The sequence below is a fragment of the Athene cunicularia genome (assembly GCF_003259725.1).
Source record: "Athene cunicularia isolate RWA chromosome 13 unlocalized genomic scaffold, athCun1 chr13_part1, whole genome shotgun sequence".
Taxonomy (NCBI): Eukaryota; Metazoa; Chordata; class Aves; order Strigiformes; family Strigidae; genus Athene; species Athene cunicularia.
In genome coordinates this window covers 8,060,147-8,085,466 of record NW_020799117.1, presented here as the reverse complement: position 1 = coordinate 8,085,466, position 25,320 = coordinate 8,060,147, and positions in this window count along the sequence as shown.

Genomic DNA, 25,320 nt, shown 5'->3' with positions numbered 1-25,320 from the left:
GTTGATAACAAATAAACATTTACTTTGAACAAAAACCTAAAAAGCCTTTATCTCGAGAAGTCCAGGAATAGAGCCAGAGCCACATGGCTTAATAGATTTCACAAGTCAGCCCCATCAGAGGATGAGAAGTTATTATACCTGAATTATCACACTAAGAGATCCTGCTGTAATCTCTGCTAGAAAAACCTCACCAACCAGAGAACAGTTAATGTACGTTCAGTACCAGGGACCACAAACACCTACCTCTGTGCATGCTATACATAACAGGAGAAGACCAGCCTGCAATTTGCAGAAAAGGAAAAATAATCTTCTGGCAGTCACCATCCTGTCATGTGCAGTCCAAGCTCTGCACACGAAAGGACTGAAGTCCTCCATGCCTGCTGCCACCATCAGCTGACATTTGTCACATACAACATCTGAAGGCAGAAGAACCAAAATGCAGGTGAGCTCCAGAGGACTGCAACCATCGGGACAAGGTTACAAAGTAGGAATGAATCCGTGAGGCACGGTCAGAAGATGCACTGATAAATGCCAAGACAAGCGAGCATTGCATACATGAACACACAAGTCTATTGTCATTAAAAAAAAAAAAAAAAAAATCAGTAACCTTAAACTTGCACCCTGCTTTATCTGCCTTTACTGTTAGGGGTGTGCAATATAAATACAACCGCACAAGAGAAGAACTGCGACATATATGACAGTGAATGATTATTGGACATTCCACAAAACATATCCTAATGGCAGTAATAAGATCACTTTGTATCTTGCTCTGATGCCTACACCAGTCTGTGTGCAGTAGATCTCCATCTGAAGCTAAGGGGGTTACCCAGAATAGCATGCCTAAACTCGAAACTTAAATATTTCCATTTCTCATACAGCTGCACTTAAGAGAAAAGCTCTGATAGTTCATATTTCATGTCCCTGCTGCCTTTTCTTTTTTTCCAGCTTTCATGTTTTTCGAGATAAGTATTTTTTGTCACTCTCCTTAGAATGAATTACATGTGGTAAACATATTCAGTGTACTCTGATCTTGGCTTGAAGAAAACTTCCTGGCCTGGTTAAAAAAAGCCAACCAACCAAACAAACAAACAAAAAAACCCACAACAAAACAACAACCAACTTTTAAAAAGCTTACACTTTAAGATTTAGGGTGAATATAAACAGCAGGCTGGCTCCTAGTCTTGAGCTTTATTGCCGTGCAGACATGGCTGAAATTATCTTCAGAAATTAGATTTTTGGTTCCTGAAATCCTTTACGAAATGTTACTTCCTTGACTGTGCATCTCTGCTACAGTGATGGAGACATTTTAAATCTGTATGAAGAGACGGAGCTGCTTGGGAAGCTGAGGCTGGTTCGCTTTGGGGCTAACCAGGGAAGGAGGAGGCTGGGAGCTGTGTGCTCAGGGCATCCAAGAAGTTAAGTCCTAAAACCATTTTGTGTTTGCAAATGAGACGTTTACAAACAATAATGAAAATGTGTGATGTTTACTCGCCTCCCTTTGCAGAGGAGGCGGCTCAGGCGCGGGAGGGCTGTCATTTCTGATTACCCAGGAAGGACTTGCAGAAGCTCCAGCTTCTCTGCACCTGCCTCTCACCACCTGGACCAGGCTGCGGACAGTCTAACACCACCAAATAAAAGGAGATATCCGTTTCCTTCATTCCTGGCACTGTACAAAAGGAGCAGCACTGGTTTTCTGTATTCCTCCGATTACCCCAATAGGAAATACCATCATAAATCTTTTCCAGCTCAGTCTTTGCTAACTGCTGTCCCTTTAACACAGCATTTCTGCAGCATTTAGTTTCACCTTTTCGTACTCTGCTTTATTTTAATGCTAATTAGCTTCACTGAGGTATAAATCTCCCTCCCTCCCTCCAACTTTTTTTTGTTTTGTTTTCCAAGACACCAGTCTTCCCTTCCCTTGGATTTTTATAAAGCACAAAATCATCTGCATGAAAATACTTCCAGTATTTCACTGGGAAAAAAAAAAAAAAAAAAAAAAAAAAAAAAAAAAAAAAAAAAAAGTTATTTACCATTGTACCCAAGAGTGACAGTGGTTTCTTATTCTCAAAACACAGGCATGAAACACCCTTGAGTCTGCCTCCGCCACAGCAGAACATATGCCACTTTTAATCAAACTAACTGCTTCTCTGTTTATTAATCTAAACTCCCAAACCAATCTATAAGAGATAGGGATAAGAGGGAAGAAAATAAAAAAATATGAAACAAAATCTTGACAACAAGTCTGCCGTCTCATCTAATAAAATTGCAGTAAGTTGCCCAGTCAAAAGTGTCTGGAATAAAACAATCACTCCAGATTCAGTGGGGAAGATGACCTGTGCCTACTGCCTCCAACAGATGACTGGTGACACTGGCTCTATGGCTCCCAGAAGATGGAAGTGGGCCCTTTCAGAATTTGCTTCACGCTCTTTATTTCTACCTCTTTGGCTCACAAAGCCGCTTTCAGCAGCTTCTTTTAAAGTTGCTTCTTAATTCTACTTGCAGCTGAGGGTAGATGGGTTGTCAGAGGCAAAACCAGCACTTTGAGGAACCTTAGGAGGGGCTGGACAGAGCACATGGGAGAAACCTGCTGAAAACGAACCAAGATTCCAGGTCAAACATTCTTTAATACAGGCGCATGAATCGCAGTGAAGACTCTGGAACTGCACTCCGTGCAGTTCCAGAGTCTTCACTGCGATTCATGCGCCCGTGTTAAAGACACGGGCTTGAGTTTGCAAAATATCTGCAATTTGTGTAGTTTCAACAAACTCCCTTAATGCCCTTTCCAAGCTTCAACCAGGACCGCGTTCTCCAAGCGCAGGGTGGAAAACGTGGCGAAACTTTACAATGCGCTCAAATTGTGATTGATCTTCCCTCTCACTGTCCCTTAGGTTCCTGCAATGATTCAGGATGTTATAGGCTGAGGCACTAACAGCTGTAAGTGTTCATTAAAAGCACTGGGCTCCATGCTGGAGCCAACATAAGGGAACAGCGTGTAGCACCGCATCAACACCTATTTAGTCTTACAGTCCTATCAGACCTACCCAGTACAATGGTGTATCTCAGCAGAATGAACTGAAATGTCTCATTGAGTTAATGCTCATCTCAAAGCTCTGAGCTCACCTTTCAAGAAGCACCATTCAGCCAACAGAGCCAGGCTGCTCGGCATGCAAGCGCACTCTGTTATTCAACATGTCGCTTTAGAGAGCTCGCACACAGCTGGTTGCACGTAGGCAGCTGCCAGGAAAACTTCACTGTTGAAGAGAAGGATTTGCAGTGGCCCCAGAATTGGGGGCAGAGGGAGAATAAAGTGCCCTGGGAATCCCTTGTAAAGCACAGGGAGTTCTTCCAGCCCCAGACAGCAAGGTACTGAAGTGACAGGCAAGACACATCCCTGCGTTTTGCAGTTCGTGAGCAGTAAGAAATTACAGTGATTAACAAGGACATTGGAGCTGTTCATAAGGTGAAGTCACACCCTCGGACAGTGAGAAATTATCGTGATTAGCTAGTCAGAATGATTAAAATTTCACAGGGTGAACGGAGATCCATGGGCAGGGAGATGTAATGATTAAGTGGGTCATGTCCACCACCTCATCAGGGGGAGGCTCCGATTCATGGGCAGCGAGGAGGTTATTAACATGGCGACATCAATAGTTATTAACCTGGCTGCATCAGCGTTGTTCATACAGTGAACTTCACTTCACGGGGGGGACAGAGAGAAAACGATTTACAAAATAACTTAGCAGTGCTCTCAGGGTGAATTAAGATGTATGGACAGAAACAGGATTAATGCAAATACATCCACGTTGACCGCAACGTGACCAGACCCACAGGCAGAAAACTAAGATTAACACAGTTTTGTCATGTCAACTTGCTAGATGGCTCCTCGTTAGGAGGGCTTGGGCAGTGACTGTGCCTCCAGAATTCAAGGTTAAATGTTACCAACTTGGCAACCGGTGAAATCAAGCCAAAAGGGGAAGCAATTATCTAGTCTAGACAGACCCTCACATCTGTAGGAATGTTTTGATGTCTGTTGGCAGTGCCAAATACATCAATTAGTTTTCAGAGAAGCAACATTAGAAACCATGTCATCTGTCTGGTCTCCAATGCAAGATGTTGCATGCCTTATGGGTTTTCACAAAGGGTTAACGAAACTCAAGATTCAAGACAAATTTTGATACTTTGCAAACTTCCTATGTTAGCATAGAGGCAACAAGAGCCGCATACACACAGCCTCTACACTCCCACATGGTACAGAATGGCATAAAATGTCCAGTAGCTATAAAGGCAGCACCAGGCACACAAAATCCACATTCAGATACTGATAAAACCAATTAAACTGATAACCTTGCAGGCTAAACCTCACTTTTCACAGGACAGATAAAGCAACATAATTGATTACCACCTAGTTGGGTTCTGCAGCTTAGAGATACTGCCACAGCTGGGATTTTGGAGGAGGAGTAGTGGAAACAGTCACTTTCCCTGTGACTGCAATACACTTCCCTTTCTGGGGGAACCTTGGGTCTGTGACCCAGTTTCTGAAAAGCTGAGGTCCAGTTCAGACCAACCCATACCAATATGACTGGACAAGTGTCTGGTCTATGTGACATTTCTCTGAGCCCTTGGGCTTAAGATATTTGGAGATGCGTTCTAAATGCATTGATAATGTCAGAAACAGCAAGGCAGAGAGCAAGAGCTGCTACTAAATACCCAGAAAGAGATTTTCCTGGACAGTGTCTTTTGGCCGCTGTGACAACTAGTCAAATTCTTGTTTGAGTCTTTCATCCAGCCGTACACCAAACTGCTTCTTAAGGCTTGCAAACGGCCTACCCACCCTTAGTTAAGAGTAGAGGGCAATGATCTCGGAGGTGGAAAACTATCACACACTCCTATTTTGAGGCCAGAAGGAAAGCTTAGAAAACAAAGTCAGCAGGGGATAGAAGTGTCAGGAAAAGCTGTCTCCTATGGGTTGGGTACAATGCAATTCTGTGTACAAACAGCTAGCTAATTATTTCTTACTGCATATCAGCTAAGGCTGACCTGATTAAAATCATAAATCAGCCAATGCCTCTGGTTTTATGCTGCAAGAATCCATGTCTGTGTTTGCATATTAATTAAGATATGCTAAGTAATCAAAAACGTTTGCTAGAAAAAAAAAATAGACTGTAACCCAAGAGAAGCAAACAGGGGTGTGTCGTACACTAAATTTTCAAGAAACTTTCTCTGTTTACACTGTACCTTTTGAAATTATAACCAGTTTCCAACCACCTGTGATTTTCTTCCATCAGGTTTTAAGGGAAATTGCCCCTGTCACTTGTATCCCACGACTTGTTTCCACTTGGTGGGGAAATAGCATGAAAGCTGTTGTCAGGCTAGAAAGCTACATAACTTCATAAGCTTCAGCATATTTTTTGGCTGTTCTTCCCCATGTGCTATGCAATATCAGATTAATGTCACTGTTCAGTAAAGCTTAGAGTATTGATGTTGAAACATTAAAGCTATTTCATCAATACCAGGTTTGGAGAGAGGTCATTTATGGTCATTAGAATAGAAGAGCATTTATTCTGGACATCAGAGAAATCCCCATGGGTCCTAGAGATCATGCTGCAATCCCCATAATGCCATTAATATAATGGCCTCTTTCTTCTTTATTAGGATTTTACGGCTAAGTAGGATGTAAGGAAAACTATCAAGTCAGTGGAGTCCAGCACCCTACAGTCACTCTTGTCACAGAGTCCATATGCTGTTCTCTGTTGGTTTTCCTGTGTGAGAAACAGCGTTCATTAACTGATATCGCTGAGCCTTTTCTCTTAGCAGCTACAGGATGCTACGGGGCTAATATCTCCAGCAGGATGCTAAAAAACCCTGCCCCATTTACAGTGTACAAAGCAGCTGCAAATGCCCTACTTTACTTTATCCTCACATTATGCTAATTCAACACAGAGCACTTCAGGTTTGGGGCATTTTTTCCTCATATTGTTCCAAGTCAGAGCTCAGAAGGCTGAAGCTGGAATCGCGTCTCCACCAGAGCCGTGCCTGCAGCCCTGTCACAAGCCATGAAAATATTTCTCACCAGGAATTCAGAAGCATCTTTTACCAGCCCAGAGGGATGGGGTGAAAAATCTGCTGCCACCCATACCCTGAACGTGAACACTTTGGTGTCCCGCTTTTTTTGTCTCATTTTTACATCAATCCAGACATCACTAGACCTGCAACCTCTTGGCTTCTTTCTTTTCTCTGCCTTCCACAGCAACAGGTGAAGTTACAGTGTCAACTAAGGCAGTCAGCTGGGTTGTGCTCCAGGGCCCATTCATGCCCAGAGTGATTTATACAAATTGTTCTGCTAATTTAGGCAGGAGGCATACATGCTGCATCTGTCTGTCTGCAAGCAAGCAAGAGGAGTCGCTACATTTGGATGATGTTGCTGCAAAAGCAACACCACAAAGACAGATGGGTTGAGCCAACAGCGAGTATCTAATCCCAAGAAGCAATGACTCCCCAAATAAAAGACAAGCACCCAGCCTCTCGATGGAATGACCTGCCGAGACTCGGCTGGCTGTCCTTGCAGCACACAGTTGCTGTGATTACACTGTTCTGCAGGACAATTTTGGACTAATGACATTGGTCCTGCGCAGGGTGAGGCTCACTGCTTAGCAATCGGCTTGATTCTGCCAGGAGATCTGATAGAAAAAGGTCCGTGAATGTTGGAGAACGGCTTGCAGAGAGCAAGGCCATAGCTCCCTGCAGGAGCTGGTCGGCCATAGCTCCCTGCAGAAGTCGGTCCCAGCCACCTGAGGTAAACAAAGGAAAGAACCCAGGGTACAGTTATGTAAACAAGGATGAAGACCCAGGGCTCAGTTGTGCTAGTGAGGATTGTTGTGAGAACACAGAGATAAGTTGGGGCGCATTACAACCTTGGGGGTGAAGGGAGGCAGCCCTGGGAGAGAAGCAGGTTCACAGCAAGAAAGATGTTTATGCATACCAGAAATGCCACAAGGGGTTGGTGTATTATAATGTGACTTTTTAGATGTACCCAATGGCTGAGATATTATAATGTAGTTTCTTTAATGTATCCAATAGAGTTACAAGTAGTGTATTGTAGATTGCTTATATAAGGTGTGATTTCTATCAATAAAGTTGAAGCTTGCTCTATCATTCACATTGAATCGGCTGCTTGCTTCCTCCACCCGCCGCACGTGAAGATCAAAAGGAATAAATTTCAGGTTTGGAATACAGTCATTTCACCTATTACAAAAGGCCCAACTCTCTGGTACAACATTGCAATCAGTTTCTTATAAGACAAGTCCAAACCAACGGACCTCAAAAGAAATACCGTTGTCTGCTATGTACAGACATAAAATTAGCACCTTGAAGAGACCTTTACTCATAAAATAAAAGTGTTTAAATCTTGTAAATTCCTTAATGCTTTTCCCCCTAGCATGGGTCCCTAAATTGCCCTGCAGAGAGCACTATTTCTATTCTTCAATTTTAAAAGTTTCACTAAGGCAAGCAGGGAACAGACCTGTTCCAAACAACCCAATAAAAATGGCAGATAAAATATCACACACACTCCTGTAGCAAGTTAAGAAACCTGCAATCTGTTCAAGGACGTTTTGTGCACAGGGAAAAAAAAAAAAAAAAAAAAAAAAAAAAAAAAAAAAAAGAGAGAGAGATAGAGAAAGAAAAAGAGACAGGCTAAGTTAATTATTCACTGTGAATTATTTACTCAGATGCAGTTAATTAAGAAACACTTCTAACATGAACATTTTTCTATCCCTTACCCCTGAAAATTAAGCTATATTTGAAATCTTCCCGAAGGCACAATTCTGAGGAGGGTGCTGGAGGACCTAAGCCCCACAGCTGGTGTTTCTCTCTGGCCAGATGTGAGCCAGCTCTGGGGTAAGACCAGAACAACTACAACAGCACAGCACTGGGCTGAGCTAAGGTGGTTAGTCACTCAGGCGCAGGCACGAACCTGGATACAGACCTGCCCAGGTGAATCGAACCATGGCCAAGGTTAGAGCGGGCTTATACCTCAGCAGGTCGGATTTTAGGCAGGGAGATACAGTTACACCTGAATCTGGTGGGTTAGAGCTACCCCAAGTTTCTTAGAAGAAGAAACGACTTGTTATACCTGGTGCACAAGACCTCAGGCAGCTATTCCTTGCTTAGAGCTGTGAATTGCTCCTGCAGTAGAGATAAACTACAGCCGTAGCAGCTGACAGCCCAGACTAAAGGCAATCGTACCAAATTTTTGCATGCTTTAACAAGAAGCCTCTAGTTACTCCACACCCGTGGTTTATATCACTTTCCTCAGTCTACTCCTTGAAAACATTTTGCATTGCCTCTTGCTTAATTTTAAGCAACTGTACCTGACCTCAGCATTTTTCTCACTGGGAAGACAAAGCAAGAAAAACTTGTGAGCAAGGATAAATCTTCGTGGGAAGAGACCAGAGTTTTCGGGGGTGCTTTTCACATAGTGAGAGTTGGAAAACACCTGTGTGTGCTGCAAGCACCACAGCAGCACAGGGACTGTGCTCACAGGCAATAATCCAGCTGTGCACGTAGCCAGGGGAACAGACCTACACAGCCATGTGAGGAGAGCAAGACCTCTTCTGGGGCATAATTCTGCTGTCTTTGCCTACACTTCCAATGTGCAGTGATTTAACTTCCCCGCAGGAATGATATTTGCAGAATGTGGTAACATGGCATCATTTCTAAATTATGGATTGTTGCTTCTGCCAAGTTTCCTCCTCCTTATGTTTTTCCACCATGTGTTTCTTATGCAGTGACTCTATCAGAGAATAACGTTGTAAGGTTTCTTTCAAAGCTTCTCCACAAAAAGGAAACACATTATTTTATTAAGTTCTCCTGAAAATATTATTCTAAGCTGAGCATGTCTCATGGCTGCAGTACGGATCCTGTTGATCTCCATCTTTCCCAGGTTGATAACATACAACACAGATTTCACATATGTGAAAAAGAGCACAGCTCTTAAATCTTTGGAGCAAGATTCAAAAGCCCACATGAGAACAGCAGTTTATTCTGATTTAGCTAGGGAATGGATGCCTTTGGTCTTATTCAGAAGCCAGAAGCTCACTGCAAATATGGGGAGTGATAAGCTATGTGGCCTGTATTTTGCATTTGGTAAGAACAGATGAACATCATAATCCCTTCAAGAATTAAAAAAAAATATATATTTAAGGAAGAAAAGCTAATCTTTTTTTCTAAAATTTTGCATTTTGTTTTCACCAGTCACTGAAGAAGGTTGTATAGTCAGCATCTGAACTAGCTTTAAGACATCCAAAAAACAACTTCCCTTGAACATTTCCCCTTGGTGGCCATCCAGTATGTCACTTTGGTACAACTGCTTGTGCCTGTCAGCAGCAAATAATCTTGGTTGGCAGATTAACTGAATAATGTACATTGCAATCAAATTTTCATAATTCCTCATTTTTGCTGTAATTTATATAAATATTGTATGACTCCCTGGGACTTTCAGTATGGATTTGGGGTTGTAATGGTCACAACAGTACAAACTGACAATGCCAAAAATTATTATAGATTTTGCAATCCGATTTCAGTGACTGTTTTAGATAAATATTTACTTCTTGGATGTCATTCCATTAGTAAAGCTTGAGCACTGAAACATTTACAGAAAACAAACACAAAAAATGACAATGAAAGCTGAATTAAAATTGACCACTGATTTCAAACAAATACGAAACTATGTCTTCTACTGCTGGAGTTTATGCTGCTCTAATATGGAGTTGTGGCTCTTTGTAGCTGTGTCACACACACACATATTAACACAGGGTCAAGCTGAGAATCTAATTCCTAACATAATTTATATTCATGCATAATCTTTACAAAATGTTTGCTTTTCTCATCTTTTTTCAAGACAAGAGGCCTGAAGAAATTACTTGTGTCTGGTAAAAATAGTTTGTCTCAGTGGGGACAATGTTAATCGCTAGATAGCATAATGCCTTTCATAACTTTCAAATTAAATATTAAGCATTTTAACAACATTTTGGCTGTTCTGTCACAACCACCCTACTGTAGGTCATAGTAGGGCATCTCTCTTCAAATACTGCGTGCTGTTTATTGCTGATCATCCTCTAAAAGACTGATTACTGCATTAAACTTGAACACAAAACTACTGGTATTGCAGTACAATCTACACAGCTGGAGAAATTAATCTTCTCCGGTTTATGATGAAGGGAAACTAAGAGCTACAAGCAGAGCCATAAAGAGACTTTGTGGTGGACAATGCAAAACATCTGGCATTTTTCTGTTTTGCTTGGGTTTCCACCTAAATCTGCTAGTGCTAAACTCATCCACTGTTCTTTTTTTTTCAAGGTTCCCTTTGTGGCATGTAAAATACACAGGAAAGCTGAGCTGTCTTAATAGGTGGCTTCTTTTGGTTGTTTTCTACTCCCTTGCAGCTCCTATTTTATCCCTATCATTATACTATCTAAGCACCAAATGACAACACACAAAATAACAGAAATGTGATCCCACGTAGCTATTGCATACTGTCACAGTGCTAAACAGCCCAATGCAAAGATGAATAAACGTTGTGAAGCTGCTCATGCTAAGGTTTATGATTTATCATGACAACAGGTGTTGTTAAACATCGTCCTTTTCCTTGCAGGCTTCCATTTTAAGGAATTAAATCCTGAAGCAGAGACAGTCTGTACAGTTTCAAGTCCGATGCAACTGCCAGCCAGAATTTGCAAAGTGATGGGCCATATCTGATATGAAACTTTCTTCTACTTAAAAGCTCCCTTATTTGAGGAAAACACCTAAATATTTACATAGTCACATGCTACTTGTTTCTTTTTTTGAAATTATTACTGATCTGCACCTGCCGCATTTTTTGAAACAGTCCCTGCACCAATGGTACTCACTCATTCTTTCAAATTAGCAACAGCTACTCTACCGGACTCAAACTCTATTCTGGTCTAAGCTCTGGCACCAAAGTCTGAGTAACTCATCCTTTCTTCATACTTCCTGCGTAGTTCTACCTGAGATGATACACAAACACAATATATTTACCAAGGGCTACTCCTGAAGGGCTTTAAAACCATGCTGAATTTAAGCAGCAGTCCATGTCAGTAAGTATTATGCACATCAAACACTTCTGGAGCAAAAGAAAAATAAAATATTCTTTACCAACTTCACGCCTGTATTCCATGACTGTGATACAGGGAAGCATAAATCTACCAGAGCCACAGGAGATCTTGCTCAACTTTCTTTTATTTAGATTTACTAACGATAACATTAAATAGGCAAATTACTTTGATTCCCCTAAGAAATTGTAATAAATAATGTGTATTCGGAATAAAAAACACTAACTGCCAAAATTTACTAGGACTATTTTGTGGGAATAAATGGCTCTATTGCCTTAAAAATAAAAGCACAAACTGTTAAACGTCTGAAGTTTCCGTGGCATGAGATCTAATAGTAATGAAGAATTAAAAATGTTTTCTCTGCTGGCTATGCACTAGGCACAAATCTAAGAAACGGTGCTTATGTCTTGAAGGAGTGTTAAAGCATGTTTTCTTTTACTCATGTGCTTACAGAATGCGTAAATGCTTACAGAAGCAGACAGTAAGTATTGTCCAGTGCAAAAAGGCAACGTCTAAGTTTTCTCCGCATCTTACTTTCCTGCAGAACCTCAGTCCTGAACACCATCCATCTTTTCTATTTCAATCCCATCTCACCATGCTTTTTTAAGACCACACCTTTGGTCTGCCTGGGATAAATTCATGTACTCTGAACCTGCCTTCCCACTTTCCTCTTGCCTGGCTGCAACGTTCGGGGGCCGCCTGGTGCTGAGGGGTGATCGCTGGAGACGGCCTATGAGCTGGGCCTGAGACGGTTTTGCATCCGCCATCCGCAAGTGAGAAGACTCTGGTGGAAAAGGTTCTTGAAGGACACTTCAGAAACTTGCTCACATCCCTTTCTCCTCCCAGGCAAGCTACCGCCCACAGCCCAACAGCTTGGGTAAACTCACAGCACCTTTTCCATCAGCCGTGGAGGCAGACTTCAAGAGCTGGAGGTGCTTATGGCCAGTTGGCAATTAATTTGAAACAGATCCTGTAAATCTGTTGTTTTAAAGTTTGGTAGCTAATTTGCATCCAGAGGCTATAATATCCCTGATCACAGTATTGTGACAGTTTCCTCTTAAAATCCCTGAAGCTTTAATTGAAAATAATCAGCACTGGAAGTTGTTCTAACAGTCCACATTCACTGACGTAAACAAACACAAGACTTGAAAGCTGTGAATGCTTCTGTTTGCATCTGTGGCTCTTTCACCAAAAGGCATATTGTTGATTTCATTTATTCCAAACACAGCATAAATGAATGCTTAATTTGGAAGCCTATAAATAATGAGCATGCTCAATTACAGCAGCAGCATCTAGAAGCAGGCTTGCAATGCTGTTCCTGAGTCACTAATGCTATTAAGAATTTCTATACGCTAAGCCCCAGACGTGCACACGCAGAAGTTCAGGGGTAAGTGTGTTCAGGACAGCCCCCACTGTAGTTCAGGCACTAATAGCTCTCAACAGCACAAAGCCCCTTATGAATTATCCTCATTACTACAGTAATCCTTCATTGGTTCACAGCGGTGGTGTTAAACACAAGGTGAATTTAGTGCAATAGGAAGTGGCAAAGGAAGAACGATGTCTGTACCAATTTTCTCATCCCCGCCAGAACATGGTGAAGATCTGGCAGGTATACAGCTAATTTAAAACATTTTGCATGATCAATAACAGTGAAAGATGCACAGCTTATTACCACTGTCCTGAGCGACAGGCATCTGAAACACACTCCTTTCCTGATGTCTTTCACAGGAAGAGACAAGGGGTTCTAGCAAACTCTCTGAGACAGGCAGGCACATACCCAAGATAAGATTCACGCCCTTTTCTCTTTTCAATCTCTCTGGACCAGTGGGACGACAGAATGCCACATACAGAAACCGAGAAGCCCTGATGTATAGGGCAGGACCAACGTGTACCTCTCAGCTCACGATCTCTTTCTGATTTCTACCAGATTCACCTTTCCTCGTTGCAAAATTGCACAATTAGATATGACTCTTCATCAGAGATGAATGTACCACCAGCTCGTTTTCCTGTGCTCTGATATCTACCAAGTTGACCTCATGCTACTGAGCTTGACTGATCACTTCTTCACCCAGGCCAGTGGCTGACATCTCTCTCATCAAAAGGAACTAGCACTGGAGAGAGGAATGAGACGTACTCCCAGCGAGCTACAACAGCATCAGCTGTCTCCAAATTCAACTGCAATCAGTCAAGTAAGTTCTCGAAAAGTGTTTTACTGTTAACTCAGCCATGTTGAGGAAGGGACAGGCACAGGGAATGGGACCACAGCAGAGCTCACCATCTTGAAAGATGCAAATTCCTTCATTGTTGATAATTACTTGACTTGGTTCAGTGAGAGGCTTCTACTGAGAAATTTTGGGGATTTTCAGAGGGAACTGTCACAGTGCTGTGAGCAGGGGTATTATCTGTGCACACTGAGGTAAGAGAGGGAGGACAAAGAGATCCATCCTGTGCTCTAACAGGTCCTTTTCTCCTGCAGGTGTAATTTCCACCACACCATTTACATTTTCTAAATTTAATCTACAAACACACTTCCATTTAATAGGCCAGCAGTGTTTTTTCCCTCCACTTGCCATAAGCCTAGCCTTAGGCCAGCTACTGCAGACAGGGCAGCTGTCATGTTTCAGACAGCTCTCCGGCTGTCTTTGCTTCCAAGAGATTGGCAATAGCATGGGGGAGACGCTGCTAAGATTGTCCCCTTTTCTTCCCCATGCCCTCACTCCCAAAAGCAGGTCAGCCAGCATTTCTGCCAAAGACTTAATTGTACTTTCTCAGGATTGGATGCATTTCAGCCCCCCAGGTATCTCCACTGCTTGTTACACTGATTAATGCTAAACACAAATGCCTTGTTGCTTAGTTGCCTTTCCCTCATTCCTTGACCTCTCTCCATTTTCACCTCTTGTAATGAAGTACTAAATGGATATTTACTTGAATTTCTGATTTTTAAAGTTATGCAAGCTACTTTTTAACACACAGATCATCAGCAGTTAAGAATTATTTTAGGAAGAACATAAAAATGCTTCCTTTTTCTCCTCTGGACACACAATCACCTCCTGCTGTCAGAGACCCACAGTATAGGCCATGCCAGGTGGCACCCAGGCCTTGAACAAAAGACACCCAGTTTCTTTAAAAAACAGGTGGGAAGACCATCATAGGGATGTGCCAGAGGAAAGGAGAAAGCTACGAAGCTCAACAGGCCTGTGATCTGCCTTAAGATATGTAAATAAATAAATAAATAAATAAATAAATAATAAAAAATACCTACAAGGGATTTCGTCTCCCAGCCTGGTACAGCTTACATATCCTTGCAAGAGCTGAAGGACAGATTAAAATCCTTCCTTGTGATACCTTATCCTTTTCGGCTGAGCATCTTTGCATGTCAAGACACAGTGGGTAAAGACTGGTAAAAGTCAAATTTGTTATCTGGGGGAGCTAGGAAGGCAGACAGAGAAATAAAAGGGAGGAGAGGTAAGATCAAGGAGTTGAATGAGACCCTTCTTCTCCCAGGACTGTCCGAGGGTGGGCAGGCAGTGGGGAGGAGGCACGGGGAGTGCGACTCCGAAAGTCAAAGGGAATGACTGGGAATGACTGACGACCCTTCAGAACTGAAGTAATCACAGTAGACAGGGCTGTCATATTTTATCTGTGCAGAGACTTTTAATTTTGGAAGATCTTTTGCCAGTCATGTTTTTTAAGGCATTTCTAAACAGCACTTCACTGACCTTGGAGCTCGCTTACCTCTAGAAAAAAACAAAACCTCATTTCTTTTGTAGGTTTGTGATATTGCCATATCAGAAAGGCAAGTATGGTGTAATACTTAAAGGTTACAGGTTTTCAAGCAGTCTTTCAATTAAAATTTAATAGGACATTTATAGTCTCTAATATTAAATTAATGAAATGGCTTCATAAGTAAAACCTGGATGGTAAAAATTCCTCAGCATTTATGTCTCTTGATCTGCTAGCCAAAATGCAGTGAAAATATTTTTAAACATCTGTACAGGTTGTTGCTCATCTAAGAAATAAAGAATAATTTGTAAAATTCAAGGGCATTTGTAACAGAAATTTACAGAGCTGTAGCAAATAGTTTCTTCATGTTTAAGGAAGAGTGTAAACTGTGTTTAGTTCCACTCGATTTCCAAATTCCTTAGACTAAGTTCTGACACCAGATCTCCTTTCTGTAGTAAGGATCGATCACTGACCCCAAAAGTTACAGTCTGAGGACAATGAAACTCAAAAGAGATTTAGGAAACTCCTACACAGTCCCAATAACCCGACACTGCACCTGAGAAGGGGTTTTGCAATGCTTGGGGGTGGGAAAGAAAAGCCATGCACACACACTTAATGTAAAAGCCTCGAGCTAACAGGGTGTTTCTCAGCATGTATCCAGGATGCACAAATAAATGAGACAAAAGATTAACATGGATATTGGAAACTTCTGCATAGGTGAGGCTGTATTTGATCCAGTAAACTGAATGCTAAGGCCTAATATCCTGTCAGTATTAAAAACAATAATGACATTCCCCTTCACCGGTTTTCCTTTGGTTGTCCACAGCACGTAAGCAGGACCCAACTTACTTATCAGTATTAAAGACAACAGAGGAAAATTGCAATTCCAGGAGGAAAATGTGTGGTGCCATTCTTCAGCTGTGAACTGAGCGCTCATAACTTTCATTGCCAACAATCCATAAAGCTTGCTGTCAAGCCCTCAGTGTCCAGAAGGCATAAGAAGTGTCAAGAAATGCTTTATGCTGTTGCTAACACACTACAAAAGGCTTGATCACTAGATTAAACTAGAGAACAGGCTGGCACTCTCTGGGAAGAAATTTGGATGAGACCGTAACGGTAGCGAGAAGAAGGGCTTTGATTTGTGTAAAATAGGATGGATTAAAAAGGGTGTCCACAGGCTGCGGTTCTCACAATCAACGGATCCAGACAGACAGATGGACTGGGCAGGAGCTGCGGCTGATTGCTTCCAGCCAGTTGCCTGATGGAGGGGCTCAGGCTGTCAAAAATAGAGAGAGATAACAAAGGTCATGTTTCCCAGCACTCTGTTCCAGCCTTGTCCCTCAAATAGATGCAGTGGGTTGAAGAACTTTTCCTTGCTGATCTGTGATTTCAACAGCCTCAGGACAATTTTAGCTTGCGCTTGGGTGTCATAAACCCAAGAAACTGTAAGGGCTGACAGAAATTGCTGGAGGATGCAGGTGTGCTTTTCCTACAGTTGTGTCCTTTGTTTCTTCTGTGTCTGGGAAGAAGGGAGAATGTGTAGCCCTGCACCACCCAGTGCTTCACTTGGCCTGAGGAAATCTTAGCAGCGTGTCACCTTCACATTACAGGCATGGCATCAAAGATCTGCAATGCAATGGAGAACAAGGCTTCCAGGCGGGAAGGACGTGTCCCTGGGCAAGTCGGCTAGGATGGAGCACATACACAGGGGAGGTATTTTAAGGGAAGTGGTAAAATGAGGACAGAATAACTGGGACAATGTCGGCAGCGTTTTAGTGCTTTGCAAAAGCTCCAGGGAGAGATGAGAGAATCCTTCTGATGAAACAAGAACCTTAAAATATGAACAAAGCAAAATGATCCATCTTTGGAGGCTGCAAACATCTTTAGTTGCCCAAATCTGGTTAGAACCAAAAAACCACCAAGCTAGAACCAGAAAGTATTGCACAGCTTTCAGGAAACATTACCTTGATGTATCCAGAATAGATAAAAGAAACCCAATTAAACTTGAAAAATCTGAAACTCTCAGATAAAATATTTTTGAATGCTAAATGGAATTTGTGAAGCTCCATTGCCTTAACCTCCACTAATAAGCTGCTCAATAAACTTCATGAAAACATATTTTATGTACTGATAGCATCTCAAAGTATGAAAGGTTTTGCAGTTGTTCAGCCATCAGTTACCAGCTGGATTATGGTCCACTAATGCTGTTAGATTTCTGTAAGACATAAGGCAGCTTTTCAACCATTTGTTATTTTAATGATGAGGAATCTCACCATAAGCCTTGTTAAAACTTCATTTAATCCATTATAAAAGAAACAAAGACATTTAGAAGTGAACATAAAAAAAAATATCTCAATCTATCAGAACAGAAATTGTAGGGTCTCGGGAAGCTTTTAAGGAGCATCCATGGAATAAAATGACCCTGCTAATTAAAGAACTGTAACTTTTCACGTTTGACATTTAGGGACTGTCTTCAACAGAGACTGAACTACTCTGCATGATACCACTTGTAATGACAAAGAGAAAAAGGAAGAACCTTTACAAAGTCACAACCAAATCACTCCATCTATTCCAAGTAACACCCAAACATTTGCAAGGATGTTTTTTACTGAGTTTTCTTCCAAAAATGTCTCAAAGGGAACAGAGGGCGCAACCTCCCTGCCCCTAGATCATGAGGAAAATTATCCTTGCAGAGATAACCTCTTGTGGTTCAGTAGCAGTCCTAGGAGAGAATGCGGTGAGAGGTAAATGTGCTTCCAAAACTTGCTTGTTCTGCTAGGAGAGGTGGGATGTGAGATCAGTTCAATGAATTTCATCATGTACAGGCCATGAAACTATGACTGCCTAATTTTTGCTAAGCCTAGGAATATGACATTTAAGGCAAACAGGTGATAGCTGCGCTCCTTTGCCACTGCTCTCTTAATTTGCAAAGTACTATTCAGATCAAGAGACATTGCTGTGGGGTCCTCCACAGAGAAGCAATCATGCCTTGGACTCCCTAGTCCTTCTCTAGCATGTCCCATTCCAGATCTGCTGTGTTTTCCCCTATACACTGAGTAAAAACACACAGTGGCTAGAATAATCTTTTTTTTTAGAATCTCCAGAAAGCATCCGATGCATTATATTACCTGGATGAACATTTATTTTATAGCTAATACATTACAGGTAGAAAGTGGCTATTTATGAGTGCACAACCAAAAAAAAAAAGCATTTTCCAAAGGACTGAACACTAACTTCAGCCCTTCAATTACCCTTACAATTGTATACCTGCAGAGCAACACGCCAAAAATTTGCAATCAGTAGCTCAACAAACAAATCTAGATTTGCACTTATAGGTGCACATCAAATGTTTATCCTAAAAAAGTGAGGCTGCTTACCAAAAAACACACTGGCATGCTGTAATCTCAATTCTCCAAGATTTCCTGGAGCAGCAATATCATTGACAGCACAGCTTTTTGTATTCCTGAGGGAAGAACATGCTATTCCAACTCCTGTGATTACTACCTCCTTCATCAGCTCTAATGAAGTTGCCAATTGCTATTGTAAGAGTTAGGCAAAGCTCCCCTTGAGAGTTTTTTTCCTTCAAGAATTTCCCAGCATTGAGCTTATTGGCCAAGACACCCACTAAACTCAGAGAAAGTTGAGGACCATCTGTCAGATCTTCATCCCATTTAAATTAATGATAAGGAAGAGGTCATGATCTGTCATATCTATCTGCTTTCTTCTCTTTGTTTGAGGGAGATGGAAAACATTAGCTACAGTTATATCTATCTCAAAGTTCCTACTACCAAGAAATTATAAATAAATAAATGTGCTTTTCATTTTGAATACAGCACATGAAATGTTAAATATCCCGATTCTATGTATAAAAATAAACTGTTGCTTTGGGTTCTTCTGAAATGTTTGATGTAAAATACCCTCCAGCTCCCACTCTCCCATAACAAACCAGAACTTCACCAGACATCCAGCTCTTCTGAAACCACCTGCCTTCAGTTTGGTTTCCTAAAGAAACAAGACTCGTGCAAACATGCTGTTTGTCTGTCTCCTTCCAGTAACTTCTGACACGAGCTTCATAAGTTGCTTCTCAAATAATTACTTTTTAAAGTTCCTTTCCCCCAAGCTTCTAAAATATTAACATTTGAAATAATTTTATATAATATCGCTCTTTCAAGAAACTGCTGAAATGGTAAATTAAGTGCCATCTAGACTGGCTAAGGAGTTTTTGATAAGAGAGTGATTTTGAGTGAAAAAACGGATACTTAATACAAAGTCAATTAAAAATGGAATTATAAAATATCTAGATGAGAATCATACAATGCATATCAGCACATAGTCTATAAAGGAAAATCAAGCCTGAAATTCTTCCAAAGGGTCAGCAAAGTCTCAAAAAACAACTTCACCAAAAACTTTGACTTTTTTAAAGCTTTTCCTGAAGCTTTTCATAAGGCCACATTAATGAAACTATGCAGTCATGGACTCAGAAGCAGGAATGAGTTCTGAATCTTAACTAAGATTCTAATTTCTTAACTAAGGCACAAGATTTAAGAAATGGCCATTTTCCATTGTAGCATAATATTAATAGGAGTTGCTCCAATCTTCTATAATAAGATTGACTAGATATAATTTCTAGAATACATGATTTTACAGATCAGATTAATGCTCTTTCTTTACCATAATAAAGGGAAATAATTTTTAAGGAACTAAATCTGTTTACTCCCAACATAGTCAAGAATAAATTTAACCCCTAGAGTCCAGCAGGAGATTAAGCAAGAGAGGTTGAAATTTAGAAGGTCATGTGAAACCATATGTCACTTCAGTACGACAGAAGAATAATGTGCGCATATACGTAATTATTTTCTCTGAAACCATCAAAATCCATCTCAAAAAGTGGTTGAGGTTAGTAATAACTGACCGGTTTCCTTTCACAAAAACTGCATACTATGTTCTTAAAGAATCTCGTTGTTAAGTCAATTAAGCATGTCCAAAGATGCCCACCAACACAGACCACCTGCTAGGAACTGGAGAGGGATAAAAGCACGCAGCTCCTCTCTGTTGCTTAACTGATCTACAAATGTCAAACTGAGCCCTTGTTCTTCCAGCTGATGGGAAGAAAAATGGTCTAAACTAATTTTCATTTAAATTCCTTAATGCACTGCACCAGTTGTTTGTCACATCCTGACACACTGTCATGTTGTTTTACAACATGATGTATTGTAACATGATATGAAGTGAACATATTTCATTCAGAGAAATGCACTAATACCTTTACACTCTTGAGGAATAGACAAGTAGTTGCATTATTTCTTAGCACCTCATCTAGATTTATTAGAACAGGTGGAAACATAGACCAAACTACCTACATTGCTTTCAAACTATTCTAGAAAGCATCACCGTGTTCACCTTCTGCACGCTCATACCCATCCCGCCGCATGCAAAAAGCGCTCAGCTATGCCAGGTATCACACCAACTCTTTGCGATGTAGAGTCAACTTCCATTTAGAAGAGTCTAAAAACAAATGCTCCTGAAGACTTTGTAAAGTTTCTAACTCCTCTCTTCCTTCCTGGAACACGAGGTTTGTTTTACTTGCTCAAGACCATTTATTCATATGTAGTGGAAGGAGTTACTCATATTTGTGATGACAGTAGTATATTATGCTACAGAAGTTGTCATATTTCATTAAAAGAAACTTCAAGAGAAGTCCCTAAACTTCAAGAGAAGGAGCCTATATTTTTCCAGGAATTCCCCAATAAATCCTTGAAGTCGAGGTGAAATTTCACAGTTGATCTATCTACAATGTCTATGATGACCAGAAGGGGCTGCCCTGTCTCTCTCACTGCTCACTCTCAGTAACAGCTCCTACCCTTCACTTCTCCAGGGTTAGCTGCTCACTGCATTCGATCAGTTTGCTGCTCTAGTTAAAAGATTTTTATTTTTTTTTTCAGGGCTCATTTTTAGTTAGATCAATGAACAGATACAACTGACTGTGAAACTGCACTAATGTTAAAGCTACAGGAAAATGGGAAGGAAATACATGGTTGGCAGCATGGGAAATAAGGAGGACTACATTTTCCTTGCTGTCTGCTGCAGAAACTGAAATTCACAAACATGAGACTTACAAATATTTTATGCCCAAGTATTACCAAGGGAATATAAGTGCATTGTGTGCATTGTCTTCAACTTTAAAGAGTGCATTTGTGAATGGTAGTTCAAATTTCAGTCGTCAATCGTTACTGTAGCCTTTTCCAATTTCTGTGATCCAATAACTGGACACATCTCTCAATCAGCGTTGTTAAGCAGAAAGCTGACAGATATTGAAAGAGTACTCTTTTACTCTTGCCACAAATAATATTTAAGACTCACAAATAGGACTCTTAAAATACCCACTGAGGTTTCACCAAAGTATGAGAAAAGCCACAGTGTGAACAGCACTCCTTAATTTGTACAGCCCACAACAGGGCTTCCCACTTAATCCCAGAAGATTAATTACATAAAAGTTAATTGATTAACTAGCTCAGTTTCACATGGTCCAGGGGATCTCTGAATCTTTAATATTCACAGTTTCACTGAAGTAGACCACGACTTCCAGCTAGATATCAAAAATATTTACTTCAACGACCACCCCCAACCCTGTTAATAGCAACGTTTATGAATGTGGCCAGTCAGTGGAAAGCTTCTTCAAGTGCTAGATAAAACACTCCATCACTTTCCTGTTCCTAAAATCATTACAATAATCCAAAACAAGTGGAGTAATTGTGCTGATTGATAGGACACAATATAACTTTATATCTCGGAAACAATTTCAAGCAATACTGAAAGTTATACTCCCCATGACTAATGAGCCACCGTCTAATCAGTACATCCTGCTGGGCTGGGGATCAGCAGGAAATGCTAAAGGAGGAACTCTAAAGGCAAGAGAAGAGGCCTTCTAAATTAACTTCACAGAGAAGCTAAAGAAGTAAGACTCAGGAGGTCCCTTTGCAAGACAGGAGGAACTTCACAGTCAAGATTCGCACCAGCGCAGTGGTGTAAAAAGAGGTGAAATACGACAAAACTTGACCAGCAGATCACATTTAACTTTCATTCACACAAATAATGCCAGAAGTTGTCTCTGGAGGGAGCACAAAGCAATGTCATGCTCCAAACCAATCCTCGTAAGTGTACTCCCTATGCATTAACATTCATTCCGCCACACACCTGCCACGTGCTTACTGAGCTATAGAGAGTCAAACCCTATACTGTGACCTTTCAGACCAGTGTCTTACTGGGGCTGTCTGAAAAGCCTAACAGCATAACCAGAAAAGTTAACTGTATCTCCGAGACACAAAGGAAAGAATAACTCTGTCTTCATCTCAGCTGCTCTCTCCCACGGTTGTCCCTTCCAATACAGAAGGGCAGATTTATTTGGCTGAAAGCACTTGGTGGAGTTGCCAGCCACCCCGACCGTGCAGACTACTAGTTTAGTGACATATTCTTGCCATCACCTGCAGAAATGCCCTGTTTCCCCAGCAGCGGCTGCAGGATTTGACTATAGCTGACAGTAGACTGTAACATCTATGGACTTGTGCAGAGCGTCTGCACGCCTAAGGACTTCTGTCATGTGTCAGTGCCGCTCATGTTAAGAGATCCATTAGGAGTGCAACGATCTAAAGAAAGGTCAGCTGTCACAACTAATGCCAGAAGTGTCACCTTTGCTTAAAAGGATTTTGCACCAAACTACCCAGCTAACTAGATGGCACCGATATCCTTGTCTTAAAGCCAAAGACATGTCACATTAGGCTGGCACACATGTACGGATGTCATTTGCTGTAGTAACATCAGTGCTAAACCTTTTTCAAATGGGCCTTATCAAAGCCCAATGGCAGCATCACCACCTCTGGCACTTCTGGGAAGTGTTCGGACTTCCTTGGTCTCGCACCAGAGCTGTGTTGCCAGAGATCCCTGCAGCTGAACCAGCAAAGCACCACAGGAGGTATTTTATAAGTTTCTAGATAGAAAACAAGAAATCTTACTTCTCTGGCTCTCCCATAAGAAAGAGCATCTCTGCCCACACAGGACAGAGGAACAAGATGCAATAAGCATAGCGAAATAAATCAGAAATAACTGAAATAAAAGTTAGCTGAGTTACAGCACAGAAAACAGGATTAGAGGCAAGGCAGAATCACCGCAGTGGAATTACTGTTCTGGTGGATGGACTTGCATGCATAAGGTAATCAAATTCAGTCTGAAGCTTGCTTCTCCAGGACTATGACTCCACTGAAAACTGTTCTGAGGCTTTGAATGCACTAATGCAGAATTGATCCATTCTCAGCTGACAAAGCCAAGGTGTTAATGACAAGACATGACTACCGTGTTAAACCTGCAGGGTCAAATTCCAGCTTGGCTGCTATCAGGGCAAAACCTGTGACTGACCTCAGCAAGGCAGCTATGACTTGACTGTTAGCTGTCATATCCTGTAATATAATGCATGGTATAAAAACTTTCATGTTTCATAATCACTGTGCAACTATCTGCTACTCTAAAATCCTGGTATTTCTGAATACCTGACATGCACCAAAAGAATTATCTTCAGGAGTGGTGAAGTTATTCTTCGTGCCTAGTTACTGCTTTCTTTGGATGATTTAGGCAGTAACACTTGCATGAGCTAATGCTGCTCATCTCTTTGAGCATGGAGAAATTAAGACTTAAATAAACTATTCTAAACCACAATAGTGGATTGCTAAGTGGCCAGGGAATGATGTCATACCACTTTTATATTTTCAGTCCTTTGAACTAATTCTGTAAATTATAGAAATAAATTCCAGATCTGGGTGCCTTGTCAGAATAGACTGCTTCTGTATCAAACTGTGCTGGTTTGTAACAGGGATTGAATATGGTTTGATCTTGTCAAAGTAGGTTTTATTATGGTGCTCTCCAGACAAATACCTCAATGCACTTAAGAGAGAGATGGCATTAATGGTGATCATCACCCAATTGCTGGCTGAATGACACCAGAAGTCGGATTTTCTTTACAGAAGAACTGAAGTAGGAAGATGACCGGTAGTTTATCAGTGATGACATGCGACAAAAGTTAAAAAAAAACCCCAACTTTTTATGATTATCAGGCACAAGGAAGAAGATGTGCTGTGCCAAAACTGAAAGCCTGTTTGGTATAAGGGTACAAAAGCAGAAGTTAATGAAGGCAGCGTAAGAAAAGGACACTCGTTATTTTGCAGGTATCTGGAAAAAACTCCATGCTGATTTTCAAGACTGGTCCACAGCCTCTTTAGCCCTGGTTTCCCTCTTTTGTTATCCATGATGAAGGTAAGTTGCAGTGCAAGGTGATTATATCTAATAGGATACATGTAAGTAATTAAGGAGTTTGGGCCTTAAGCCCTGATTTGATGGCTTTGAGATTCTAAATTCTGTAGTCTCTTGCCCCTGGACACCTGAAAAGAAGTCTTGGTGCGCACCAAGAAAGAAAGTGAATGACCACATCTTCTCCAGAAGCAATGGGCTGAGGTGCAGGAAAAGAAACTCCATGTAATTTTATCCGTACAGAAATAACTATTTTGGCCAGAAATTTTGTACCCTGTGCTCAAAGCTATGCATTTAGACAGTATATTCTAGCAAAGCTGGACAGCCCAGTAAAGCCAGTCTGCTTGTTTCTGCTAAGCTTAGGGACAGAAGTTTCGCTGCTCTGAGAGAGAGCATGTCTGTCAAAGTGAAGGTAAAAAAAACTCCTCAAACCTAAAGAAAATAAACATACAGGTGGAAAGTTTTGTGGTTCTAAATTTTTGGCTGTTTTCCTACCACTGGAGGGGGAAAGTTTAAAAACAAACAAAAAAACCCCACCTATCTTTACAATTTTATGTAGTCACTTTTATTCACCACTAAACTCATTCGATATCAAACTCTTCCATACATACAGCTCTTCTCTATCAAAAAAATTACAGTGCAGCTGCTCAGAAGTGGTGGTATTTGATGATTTTTGACACTGAAAATACGTATTTCATGAAACAACCCAAAAAGCATTCTGTGAAAGGTGGCAATTCTTATTGAATTCTGTAATGCTTTTTCAAAAGGCAAATTTCAGTGGCAGAAATCAATATTTCTAAAGGTGGATCATTAAGGACTAGAAAATGTACACTTCTATTCATAAATGATCTGGAAAAAGAGATGAATAGTGAAAAGAAAGTTTGCAGGTGATACAAAATCATTCAGAATAATCAAATCTAAGGTGGACCATGAACTACTGCATAAGGAATTTGCAGTACTAAGCAACTGAATGATAAAATGGTAGATGAAATCCAGTTTTGCTGAAGAAAGAATTGCATGCTAGGAAAAATAACTATACATGCAAATCAATAGTCTCTACATTAGCTACTGCCATTCAGTGTATAGATGCTGGAGCCTTTGGTTAGATCCCAGTGAAAATCAGATCAATCCCCAGCAGTAATCAAAATGGCTAGTAAAACATCAGGAATTATTA